The sequence below is a fragment of the Sminthopsis crassicaudata genome, chromosome 1, assembly GCF_048593235.1.
Source record: "Sminthopsis crassicaudata isolate SCR6 chromosome 1, ASM4859323v1, whole genome shotgun sequence".
In the NCBI taxonomy this organism is placed as follows: Eukaryota; Metazoa; Chordata; class Mammalia; order Dasyuromorphia; family Dasyuridae; genus Sminthopsis; species Sminthopsis crassicaudata.
Window position 1 is genome coordinate 271565453 of NC_133617.1, and position 12955 is coordinate 271578407.

The window sequence follows — 12955 nt, forward strand, 5'->3', positions numbered from 1 at the left end:
CAGTTGTTCATTGTACAATATTGTTACAGTGTACAATGTTCTCTTGATTCTATTCACTTCACTCTGTTAGTTTTTGTCTTTTCAGGCTTTTTCTGAAATCATCCTGCTACTCATTTCTCATAATATTATAATATTGAATGACAGGTTCATGATAATGCAATTGCCACTTGCAGGAAAATACCATGCCACCATTATGACTATCTATACTCCCATCATGACAAACCCTAATAAGATAAAAAAAATTCCATTACAATCATATACAATATGGTTCTTTTTTAGTTATCTTTTGACTGATGGACAATACCTTCAATTTTAAATTCTTAAATTACCACAAATAAAGAGATGCTGTAAATATTTTCTACATATAAGTTATCATAATAAACTTTTAACAAATGCTAGTTAACTGCTTATCCTCTAAAACAATCTTGTTCATTCCACTGTAATATCTAAAGAACTCAACAGAGTTGCAATGTGATATTAACAAGGATGCCTAAAATATCAATCAAAAATGTTAACAGATTGTTCATATGTAGATACATGTATTTATTTCAAGGTTCTTATAAATTCAGAGTCTTTGTTCCTTTGTCAAAGAATACTTTGACAGTAGAATACTTTAGAAGGCTATTTCTAATACTTGCAAAAAATTTCTAGGTTTCTTCTTGAAAACAGGGATGAACATTTACTAAGTACCAAGGATTAAAACATCTGAATTCTTAGAATCAAATAGTTTAAAGATAAATATATGAATAAGAAGAAAGCAAAATAAGATTTTTTTTAATCTTTGATAATCTATGATTTTATGGACTGTTGTGCAAGAGAAAGTTAGTTCGGATAAATCCAAATCACCCTACACTTAGTAAAAGCATATAAACTGAAAGTAGTCAGTTGTATAACATCAAGAAACTAACTTAATTTCTCTGGGCCTCAGTCTCCTTATCTAAAAACTGAGGGATTGTATTAGGTAACTGCTAAAGAAACTTCAAGGTCAAAATTGTGAGTCTTTCCTATTTATTTGTGTATTGAAATGCTTTTCAATTATTCTTTGAAAGATGAAAATGAATGAAGAAAAGAGGTGAAGGAAAAGAAGAAAATAATTCTCTCTTTCCTGGTTGGTTAGAGTATATTTGAAGGTATGTGACCTTGACATTGGCATTTATCCATTCTCCCATTCAATTTTTGCCACTTTTTTTCTAACCTGAATTAGATTTTAAAAAGCTCTGATCAGCCACAAATAAAAAAAAAAGTTAGTGGACTTTTAGAGAACTTCCACAAATTTTGAGTTTACTCCATCAACTGGCATTTATAACACACCTACTATGTGTGAAACATTGTGCTAAGCACTAGGGATAGAAAAAAAAATACAGGACTTGCTCATAGTTTAGCTCACAGAAGCTCGTAGTTTAATAAGAGAGACAAGATTCAAACATACCATATAAACAAGGTATATACATATAAGATATATTAAAGATAAACACAGAGATAAATTAGAGATAATTATTAAAGGGAATTTGGAAAGGCTTCCTATAGAAGGTGCCATTTTAAGCCAGATTTGGCCAGATAAAAGCCAAAGAAGTCAAGAAGCAGAAAGGATGAAAATAATTCCAGACATCCAATTTGAAAACTCATGGAGTAGAGATGAACAGCATAAAGTGATAAGGAATCAATTTTGCTGAGTGGAGGGTGGTGTTATATCTGTGTTTCATGAAAAGCAATATGACCAGTGATTGAAAAATGGTCTAGAGTCAGGAGAGACTTGAGAACTTGAGACAGGGAGACTAACAGACATGCTACTGCAACAATCCTGATATGAGGTGAGGAGAGCTTGTGATAGATAGTGGCAAGGTAGAAGTTTTAAGAATGACATCTAGTTTGCCAGCAGATTTAGAAGGATATGGGTAGTCTTGACAATAATAGGAAAGTTTAAAAGTTAGTAAGGTTTAGGGGGTTAAATAATGAGTTCAATTTTGGACATAGTTTAAGAAGTTTGCCGGATATGTAGTTTGAAATGTTCAATAAAGATTTGAAGATGTGAGACTGGAAATCAGCAAAGTGATTAGGGTTAACATAGATCTGATAATCATCAATGATAATTGAATCTATGAAAGCTAATAAGATTACCAAGAGAATTAAAACAGAGGAAGAAGAGAAGACCACTCTGGAGAGATTCCTGTGGTACACTCTAGTTTTAGCAGATATGACTTTGATGAAGTGGTAAAGGAGACTGAGAAATGGTTAGTTAGGTAAGGCATTGCTTCTGGTTATTTCTCTGAAACATTATTCTGATTCCTGATTGCTTTCCTCTGGACACCTTATAAGGAGCTAAAACGCATCCAGATATCAACCAGTTAATCTCATGCCATGCTAAGTTCTACCAAGTGTTATGACACCAAAGAAATAGAATCCCAAAAACTCACATTTCTAGTTAAACTCTTCACATAAAACCAAATTAAAAGGGAGTGGGTGGGGAGATAGTAAAAAATGAATTCCTGCAAATACTGAAACAAAATGCAGTCATTTTATTCTATGTACTTTTGGGGGGGGTCTTTTGTAAGAAAAAATAAAGGGAGTGATTTTCAGAGTAGTTTTTGAAGCAAAAAGATTTAGTAATGTTGAAAGCCTATATACATATATACGTACATACATACATACACCTTGACTATTTAATCATAATGCAACATGGCCAGTGACAAGTAATATGAAAAGGTTTTGCATTCTCAGAAATCTGGGGGGAAATAATATGAAAAGACAGAAGTATCTTTTAAGATACCTTTAAGCTTTTAAGACATTCACACAAATTCTTTAGGTCTTTTCCTGAAATGCAGTTTCCTATCCTCTCACTTCCATCTCTTGGCTTCCTTCAACCTCCTGCACAAGGCATTCTCAATTTGCCTTTCCTATTTTTTAAGGGTCTTATCCATCCCATATTACTCGGAATTGAATCTGGAATCCCAAAATTCTCAATGTAGTTTTAAACTTTAATAGCTTCAGCTTTAATAATATAAAACTGTGCGGAGACTTTAGGGATACCTCTAATTTTTCATTGACTTACTAAAGTGTAATTATGCTTCCACTGGAATCCAATGTGATTTAAGTACTACTACATCATTGAAGGGAGTCATGACTCCCACTTGGCATAGGCAATTCTGGGTGAATTTAACAATATAATTTTACTTCTCAGTAGAATGTGAACTCTTTGAGGGTAAGTTCTGGTTTTTGTGTTGTTTTTCTTTTGATCTCCAAGATCTACCAGAGTGTGTGACAGAGAACAAGTGCTTTAATGAATGCTTACTGAAAGGATGGATGGATGGATGGATGAATGAAGAAAAGAAAATTTATCTAGACTGTATTTTTCATTAATTAAAGTTACTGACTGATCTTTATCTAGTCTACTTTTATTTTGAATATAAATACATAGGTCAATAATTACAAATTCCCTTGGGCAAATAACTTCTAATTCCTCTTCTTCCTCACTCATTTCATTCTAGACTCCTTGTATTTGTGAAATGATAGGGATGTTTAGAAATTTAGACTTAAATCTACATAACATAGTATTGATACTTTGAATTTCTTTCCTAATAAAGCTTCATTTAACATAACATGTTTCATTTACAGCATTTTAAATATTTTTTTTTCCAATTGCCTCATTTGATCCCTTGTTTTCTGAAGTCTTACTTGGGTATACAAACTTGCAGCTAAATTTACCTGTTAAAGACAAAACAAGATTTTAAGGACTTAAAAACATTTTTAAATGCAGAAACACTTAAATCTGCATGTCTCAGAAAATGTACCTTCAAGTTTGCTTACTTTTTCATTGTTCTTGTTCTACATTTGAGTGTTCTTAAGTATTGTGCAGCTTGCCAAAGAATTGCAGGTAAACAGGAAAAAATAGCAAGATGCCACTTGAAGAAAACAAAGGAAGATATTAACTTAAAGACAAATAAGAAACCCAAAAAAGCCTAGAAAATAACAATAACAAAAAATTCACAATTATCGAGTCATTAGAGTTGTGATTGTATGAGTCAATGCTAAACCCCAGCAACTGCTTTTGACTTTTGTAAATAAATGCATGGCAGTATCCCACTCTAGCAGACCTGAAATGTGGGCTAAGTAATTAACCTTCAGGTTGTCAGAACTGATACTCTGTCATCATCACAATGTCACCACTGGTGTAAACCCCAAAGGAAAACATAATTCTTGTTGCTGTCACTCTCATTTGTGGACCCAAATCTCACAAAGTTTTTTAAGCTTCATTTTAAATGCAGAATCCTGTCTAGAATAGATTTTTTTTTATCTTTTTAAAATAGAATAAGTGAGTTGAAATGTCTTCTGCATAATAATGTTTAGGGATGGGGGTGGTCCAGATTTAGGTATCATATGATTTCATGTGGTATCTAATCCAAACTATTTACTGATTAGTTGAGACATTTCCCACATTTTCTTGGCACATTGACATCTATTTGAAATTTTTTATTTAATGCACTATAGAATTCTAATGAATTCCCAAACAGACGGGAAGCTTTAGAACATTTAACTAAATTCTTTTGGGCAGTTTTTCCACAACATGCACTTCTCAACCAATAGAAGGGGAAAATGAGAAGTTTCCAAAATCTAATTCCTATCCTAAATATGTGGTAGTCAAATAAATGAAATCATTTTTATAACAACTTGCAAGGCATAAATCATGACTTGGAAGGCGATTGGCAAGGCTGCAAGAGAAATAAAATGTTTATTCAATTGATGAAGAAAATCTATTTGTACCCCAGCTATATTCTTCTGTGGGTTCTATTCACTCTCTCTGAGCACTATTTTTCTCTGTTGTCTTCATCCCCTGCTTCCCGTGGGATGTAGCTATCCTAATATAGGCATAAACAGACCTCCTGTGGGCTATATGAAGTGTTGTTAGGCAAAGCAGTTTCATGACTTTGCCTTACACTATTAATTTATTCCTAATGATAGAGTTTGAGTAAACGATTGCTGGAAAAGTCTACCTCTTAAGGTAAATGTAGATAAACTTCTAAATCATTGATACATCACTAGATTACTTATTGAGCTTTCTGACTAAATACTAATGTTCCTATAGCTTGTCAGAAAGAGTATATGAAAGCATAGCTTCTTCAGTTTTCATTAAAACATTTTAAGTCCACCATTAGCTCTTATTTTAGGGTTACATTCACACTTCAAGGCTCTTCAGACAAGGACGACTCTGCGAATGTATGCAGACCAAATAGAAAGTGAAGGCTTAGTAATGAATGCAATATAGAATTTTTTTTTTTTTTTTTTTTTTTTAAGATTTGAGATAACGGGTAACATTTTTTTTTATTATTTCTTCTCAGGAAGATAACAAGAGCCATATATTCCGATTCTAAAAATGATTTGCAGAGAAGAAAAGACTTGTTTTATCTTGCCCCCGTAATAGATTTTTTTTTCTTTTGCTGAATTCTCTGCGTGAATAACGAGAGTGGCAGCCATTTTCTCCCAGCTCAACATCAAAACCCCTTTCATCTGCTGTCTAAATGCAAACAAAGCAAACCTTCCACCAGGCCTTTCTTTCCAGATAAATTAAAACTCTCATGTCCTAGGGCCTAAATCAAGCCTACAGGCCTTCCCTAGATAAATCCTCTCTCAACCTGAAATCTTCTTGCCACACGTGCTCCTTGTAAGATAATTTTGCAGTAGCTAATCAATAATGCAACAGTAAATTGCATTTAAATAAACATTAGCGGCCCCTCTTAATGAATAAAACCTCATCTGCAATTTGTCAAAGTCAGAAGTACTGGACTCTTTTGATATTCATTAGAATATTGGAAATTGGAGCTTTGACAGGCTTTATGTACATTGCAATTACAATTTTATGTCTGTGTATGTGCCTGCACATATACATATATGTTTCTGTCCACCACTGAAAGTCTTGGTTTTTTTTTTTTTTTTGTTTGTTTGTTTTTTGTTTTTTGTTTTTACATTCCTGAATGAATCTAGCGGCACAAGCAGAAGGGTTCTGAATTTGAAGTCATGTTCCAACTATCACTATGGTTAAAAATATATAGGCAGATAATCCTGCTTTCCATTGCAAATTAAACAGCAATGTGGTTATACTATACATTATAAATTTTCCCCCATGTAGCTAATTTAAATTCCCTAGGTAGAGGGGGGGGAAATAGTAGCTATTTTATGCAATTTATGTTGATGAAGGAATGGGTATTATTTTGTATTTTATAGGTCATCATTTCTGTATTGAGGTTTAATAGAACAAACATTCCTCTTATTTAGAAATTCTGAAGTGATTATAATAGTTCATGAAAAAATCTTGTCTTTCATGAAAAAAATACTCCAAATTATTAAACTATCAGTCTAAAATTTATATCATAATATAGATTGCAATTGTTATATAAAGTCTAACTAGTGGCATTTCCTAAGATCCAGATCAATGGCTTTAAACAAATATTCTATTTAGGGAGGCTGAGGATCTTTATTACTTACTATAATTTAAATCTGATTAAGCACCAGGCTAAATAATGTGCCACAGTTAACTCTTTGAAAAGGACAAAATTCTGTAATACCTATGTTGACAAAGGAAGCTAGGAGGCTTTTCCTATTTTTTTAGACTGTTGTAGTAATAATTAAAAAATTCTAAGTATAATTTCTTTCTACAGAGCTATGTAGTTATTACGCTAAGTCAAAAGATGTCTAGAAGTGGAATGCAAAACAAAAGAACAATATTTTGAAATCATGCAAAGAGATGGCAAATACATCCTTCATGTTTCAGCCCATAGAAGAATTTGTTTACTGCTTTCAATGTGACAGAAGTTTAAAGTATATGGGACAAATGGAATAGTGATACTGTATCTGTTGTTTTAGTAACATTCTGAGGAGAAAGGTACTTGTGACAAATAATGAGATATTGCAATTCTATGGAAAAGGCAGTGGGAACAACACTAGACCATAAGTCAGAAGGTCTGGGTACTAATCTCTGCTTTGATGTTGGGCGAGACAAAATGGTACCTTTAGTTCTGCTGACTACCTCATAGGCTTATTCTGTGATTCAAATGATATTACAGAATCTCAGAAATAGAAGGGACCATCTTGAAGCCATCTTGCTTTCTATGGCCAAATATGAGTCAATCAACACTCAAAAAACATTTATTAAGCTTCTATTTTTTGTCAGACACTATGATATATGCTGAAGATTCAGTGGGAAAAAATAAAAATAAAGAACAGTTACAAAAAAAGTGCCCTTAAGGATTTACATTCTGCAGGAAGAGAAAATTTCTATGTGAATAGGTAAAAATTAAATGCATTTAGAATGGAAGAAAGGTAGCCTTATACTGAAAAATTGCCTAATCCTTGCTTGAAGATCTCTTTTAAAAGGGAATATATATCCTAAGAAAAAATGTTTGCCTTCCAAGAGGAAAATTTTGTGTTGTTGTTGTTGTTAATTAATGCAATGTTATCCATTTGTAATTTCCATCCTTGTTTCTTGTTCTAACTTCGGAAACCAATTAGAATATATCTCTCTTCCATATAAAAGCTTTTCAAGTTTGCTAAGACACTATCATGCCCCATGATATCTTTTCATCCCCAACCTATGATATCCCCATTTCCTTCAAACAGCATGATCTTGAAGCCCTTCATTATCAATCTGGATGGACATAAACTAGCTTATTTCAGCCATTATTAAAAATGGCTCCTGCAATGAACATGATCCTACAGATATGATCTGCTCAATGCAGAGGACAACATGGCTAAGCTCTATTCCTATATACTATACTCCTCAGCATATGGCCTGAGATTGTTTAAATTTCTTTGTTGTTCTCTCATATTTTTTCCTAATATAGAATTTACAATCTACTAAAACCCTAAGGTATTTTTGGAAGAACTATTGTGTAGGCAAAACTCCCTCATCTTAAACTAGTGAAGTCTTAACTTCTTTATGTCATAGGTCTCTCATCTCACCAAACCTCAAGCAGAAGTCCTTTCTCTTCATTCATATTCTCCTCTCTCCCAATGTAGCTTTTAAAAATCCAACTCTTTTCCATCTTCTGCTTATCTTTCCTGGGCAGCTGCAGTTTATTCTGGGCTTCTCTATCTATCTCTATCATTACACACATACACACCACACACACACACACACACACACACACACACACACACACACACACACACACATACTAAAAATTTATATTGATTGGTGACTTTCCAGTGGATTTGTATTAATATATTTAGATAGTTATAATTTTTTCTTCATCAGAAATTCTTTTTTCTCTATTTTTCATAATTTCACCTTTAGGAGCTTTTTCTTCCTAGGCTACTTTCTCCTATAGAATATTAGCTCATGAGATTTTAGCTACAATTTCACCAAACACTTTGAAATCTTCTCTCCTCAAATCTAAAGAGTGTACTAAATTATTTCTGGCTTTCCTCTCCTTTCTACTACAAATTCCAAGATGAAATGGTCCCTTCTCTCTAGGATTTCTATCATTTGTAGTCTAGCAGCCATCTTTTGTCTTCTTGGTAAGAATCAAATAATGTGTCTGAAAATACTTGGAAAACTTATAAATTAAAATGTGTTATTACTTTTTTTCAAGCAATATTTCCTATATAGGATTTTTTCACAAGGAAAATTATATACAAAGAATATGCAGAGAATTAACAAAAATATCAAAAAGTAAAGGTTTTATTCCAATAAACTTGGTATGGAAAATGCCATCCACATGAAGAAAAAGAATTATGAGGAATGAATATATATGAAAGCCCAGTATTTTCAAGGGGTCTTTGTTGTTTTTTTTGGTGTTGTTTATCATTTATTTACTTGTGTTTATTTCTTGTTCATGTTGTTTTCCCTTTTGATCTGATTTTATTGCACAACATGACAAATATAGAAATGTTTAAATGCACACATTTAGCCTATATCAGATTGCTTGCTGTCCTGGGGAGAAGTGAGGGAACAAGAAAAAACTGGAACACAAAATTTTACAAAAATGAATGTTGAAAACTCTTTACATGTATTTAGAAAAATAAAAATACTATTGGTTAAAAAAAGAAAAAAAACTACAGGATTTTAAAACTACCAAACTATTAATGATTGTCTCTTGCTTGGTTGTATGTTACTGCCTTAGTTTATATTTTTAAATATTATAAAGCATCCTATTATTTAAAATATATAAGATGCATTCAAAGGGTTACATGCAAGAACTTTGGGAAAAGAGGTTTGTTTCATTTTCCTAACTAATTAACACAGTGCCATGAAAGAAATAAATGCCTAATCACTATTATTAAAATACATTTATATTTATCAATGGGCAAACCAAGCAGATTAATAGAGACACAAAGTAGCCATCCACTTTAAAAATCCATTTTAAGTGTTCACATGTCTAATGAAACCTGTGCAGTGGAAAAAGGATCTGTGCCAAAGCCAAATTGACAGCCTTGACTGTTGAGATCTCCAGAAGTGAAATGGGTTGACTTAAAATAATGGATTCCTCTTCAGTGCCTGTAACCAATGGTTGAATGACTATTTCCTAAGTATTCTCTCAGGATGATTCTTGCTAAAATATGGCTGGACTTGGAATCCTCTGAGGTCTCTTTTAGTTCCGAGATTTTGTCTTTCTCTAGCAATTCAAAATTATTTTCTTTGAAAGATAAAAAGCATTTACTAAGCCCTTACTATGTGCCAGGCACAATAATAAGCTCTTTACAAACATTTCATTTGAGTCACACAAAAACTCTAAGATATAGGGCAATTATCATCCCCATTCTACTTTTGAGGAAACTATGACTGAGAAAGAATAAATAATATGTTCAGGGTCATATAACTAATAAGTTATTAATGTCATATTTGAACTCATGTCTTCTTGACTCAAAGTTCAGTACTCAATGTACTATGCCACCTAGCTTGCTTGAAAAATGAAATGTTTCGTGTCCTGTTTTTTACCTTTTCTAAGTTATTTCAACTCACTCTCCCTGTTTGGAGAACTAAACAAGATAGCAAATACAAAGTAATTTGTAAATCTTAAACTGCTATATAATTCTAGCTTCTATATTATTATTTTCTGTTGTTGTATAAGTAGTAGAGAAAAGATAGCAAGGTGTGTGGATAATGTCAGATTTTTAAACAAAAAGATCTTAGTTCAAATCCCAACTCTTACATTTGTTAGCTATGTGACCTTGAGCAAATCAAGTGTGTCATATATTGTGATAAGTATTAGTTAGGGGGATTACCTGTTCTGGGAATTACCTATGCTGACAAAAGTACAAATTCTACAAAATTCATACTGAAAAGAATAACAATTTACAGAGTGTGCCTCCATCTAAAACTTTAAAAGTTTGAAACTAGGTCACAGTAATTAAAGTTCACCTCTTTCCAGATTATTCTAGAGTCCTTTAAGGACAATTTTGTTATAGTGTTATTATTTGAATTTTGGGAATGTTTAAGAGAATACATGTCAAGCCTTTTTCAGGCTTGTGAAATTACGTGGGAAGAAATTAAACTGGACCAAATCATTTCTGTGGCTAACATCTCTTTATCAATCTGACTCACATAATAAAACAGGCACTAACTGAGTTTGCAGCATTTGTGCTCAATTCTGATCTCTGGAGTTATACATGAAACTTGGGTCATGCAACAGCCATGCTTATGTGCACAAATCAGGGAGTTAACCTTTCACTCCCCAATTTGTCAATGCAAATATAATCATTATTTGCATGGCCTCCAGCAAGTGTGATTTTGTTGGCAAGGTTAAGGTCCTTTCTACAATTTGTCTTCGTGTATCAACACTCTTTTTTGGAAGTATGATTCCTTTTGGGAAGGGATATATAAATTAAGAGGGCAGTGACTTAATGTTTCATGATCTTTCTATTTAGAACTGGCTGGATCATCTCTGATTTTTAAAAACTAAGCAACTTTTAGATTAACCCGTACAGTTCTTATGTATAGCATTAGGAATACCTGATGTGCTTATTTTCTGTGACAGCAATAGTTGAGTGCCAAAGGAGCAATAGTTTCCCAGATCATTTAACTAGAACACAATTCAGCAACTACTTCAAGCTACAGTACAGACTCTGAAAAAGTATTAATTGATAATGATAATGTGAGTACTTGAACCTGGAAATCTCTACACTGACAAACATTAGAAATGCATGCATACTGCACAAATGAATGTGGGATATATAATGAGAGGAGAAGGGCAATATTTTTATTAGTATAGGTGATAGCCCACAGACATGCACTATTCCTTTTACAAACAGACTTGTCATGAAAATTTTCATTTCCAGATTTTAAAAAAGCCATGATATTAATTTTTAAATTACCTTTACAATTTTTGTTATTGTTGCTTTTGAATTATTTTCAGTTGTGTATCATTTGGGGTTTTCTTAGGTACTGCAGTGGTTTGCCATTTCCTTCTCCAGCTTATATTATAGATGAGGAACTAAAGCAGAGTTACTTTCACACAGTTACTGTCTGAGGCCAGATTTGAACTCCCGAATATGTCTTGCTGATTCCAAACTAGCAGTCAAATCAGTGTGCCACCTATACTCATAATTAGTGGATTTTTAATTATCTTAAAACTTTGACTTAAATAAGATTATTAAAAAGTGGTAGGTTTAATAACGAAAGTAACTTTAAATGGTTTCATGAGGTCATCGTTAAAATCACTCTACAGAAAGTAAGAGCCAATTAACCAATTATATGAGAGTTAGATAGCCCACGGAATAGAGCTCTGGATCTGGAAGCAAAGAAGATCTGTGTTCAAATCTGGACTCATATTTATTAGCTGAGTGACTTTAGTTCTTTAACGTCTTTCTGCCTCATTTTCTTCAACTGTAAATAATCTTAACTGTCTCATAAGAGAACATATATTTAAAGCATTCAGTATAGTCACCAGGATGTAGGAGATACTTAATAAATTCTTGTAAAAATATGTTATCTTTCAAAAGATCTGAAATCTTAAGGTATCCCATTCTCTATGGCAAATCAAAATTTCTCTAGGACTTTTCATCTTTGGGATAACCTGTGAATTTCTTTAAATTATCTATCCATCACTAACAGACACTAAGTATTAATCATTGTGCAAAATACTGGGTTATAGGGAAAAAAACAAACATGAAAATAGTCCCTGCACTCAAAAATCTTATATCCTAAGGGGAAGAAAGTATGTATAAGAGATACACAGAATAGTTAAGAAGATAAGCAGAAAGGGTAGGGAACAGAACCAAAGAAGATAGTTGCAATAGTTCATAGGACATAGGGCATGATTTAGAGATGGAAAGGACTTTAGGGGTCATAAAGTCACCCTCCTTTTACAGATGGAGAAACTGAAGCCAAGAGAGGTTAAGTGATTTGCCCACATTCACACAATAAATGTCTAAAACAGCATTTAAATTCAGATCTTCCCAACTACATGTCCAGCATTCTGTCCATTATCCCAAACTGGCATTTGAGCTGAATCATGAAAGAATTCAGAGATTATAAGAGGCTGAGATATTGAAGGTCATTCCCAGCAAAGAAGACAGAAAGAAGATCTTAAAGAATGGGAAGAAGGGGGGAAATCATTGAAACATCAGAGCCATCCATGTTATTCCTCATTCTTGATACATGCACTGCCTATCATTTTCAGTCATACATATCTTTGAAATAGTATTTTATGCCAAACTATTTGCAATTTATCACTGATAATAATTTCAGCTTCTGTAAAGCTAGAACATCTTTCTATTTTCTTATCTGGTTATGTGAAATTTGGATTCTTCTAAGGTAATGATATTCCATTATTTTCCATTATAGAGTATCCTCCATTGCTTCTTGCATTAAAAGTCTTGAAAACTGGATCAGGGAAAACAAAACAATTTTAAAAGTTCTCTTTAAATAAATAAATAAATTCATGCAATAATTTGAGATACTGCATAATCAACATTCCATTTACATAGCACTTTAAGGTTTGCAAAGCTCTATTGACAAGTTAAT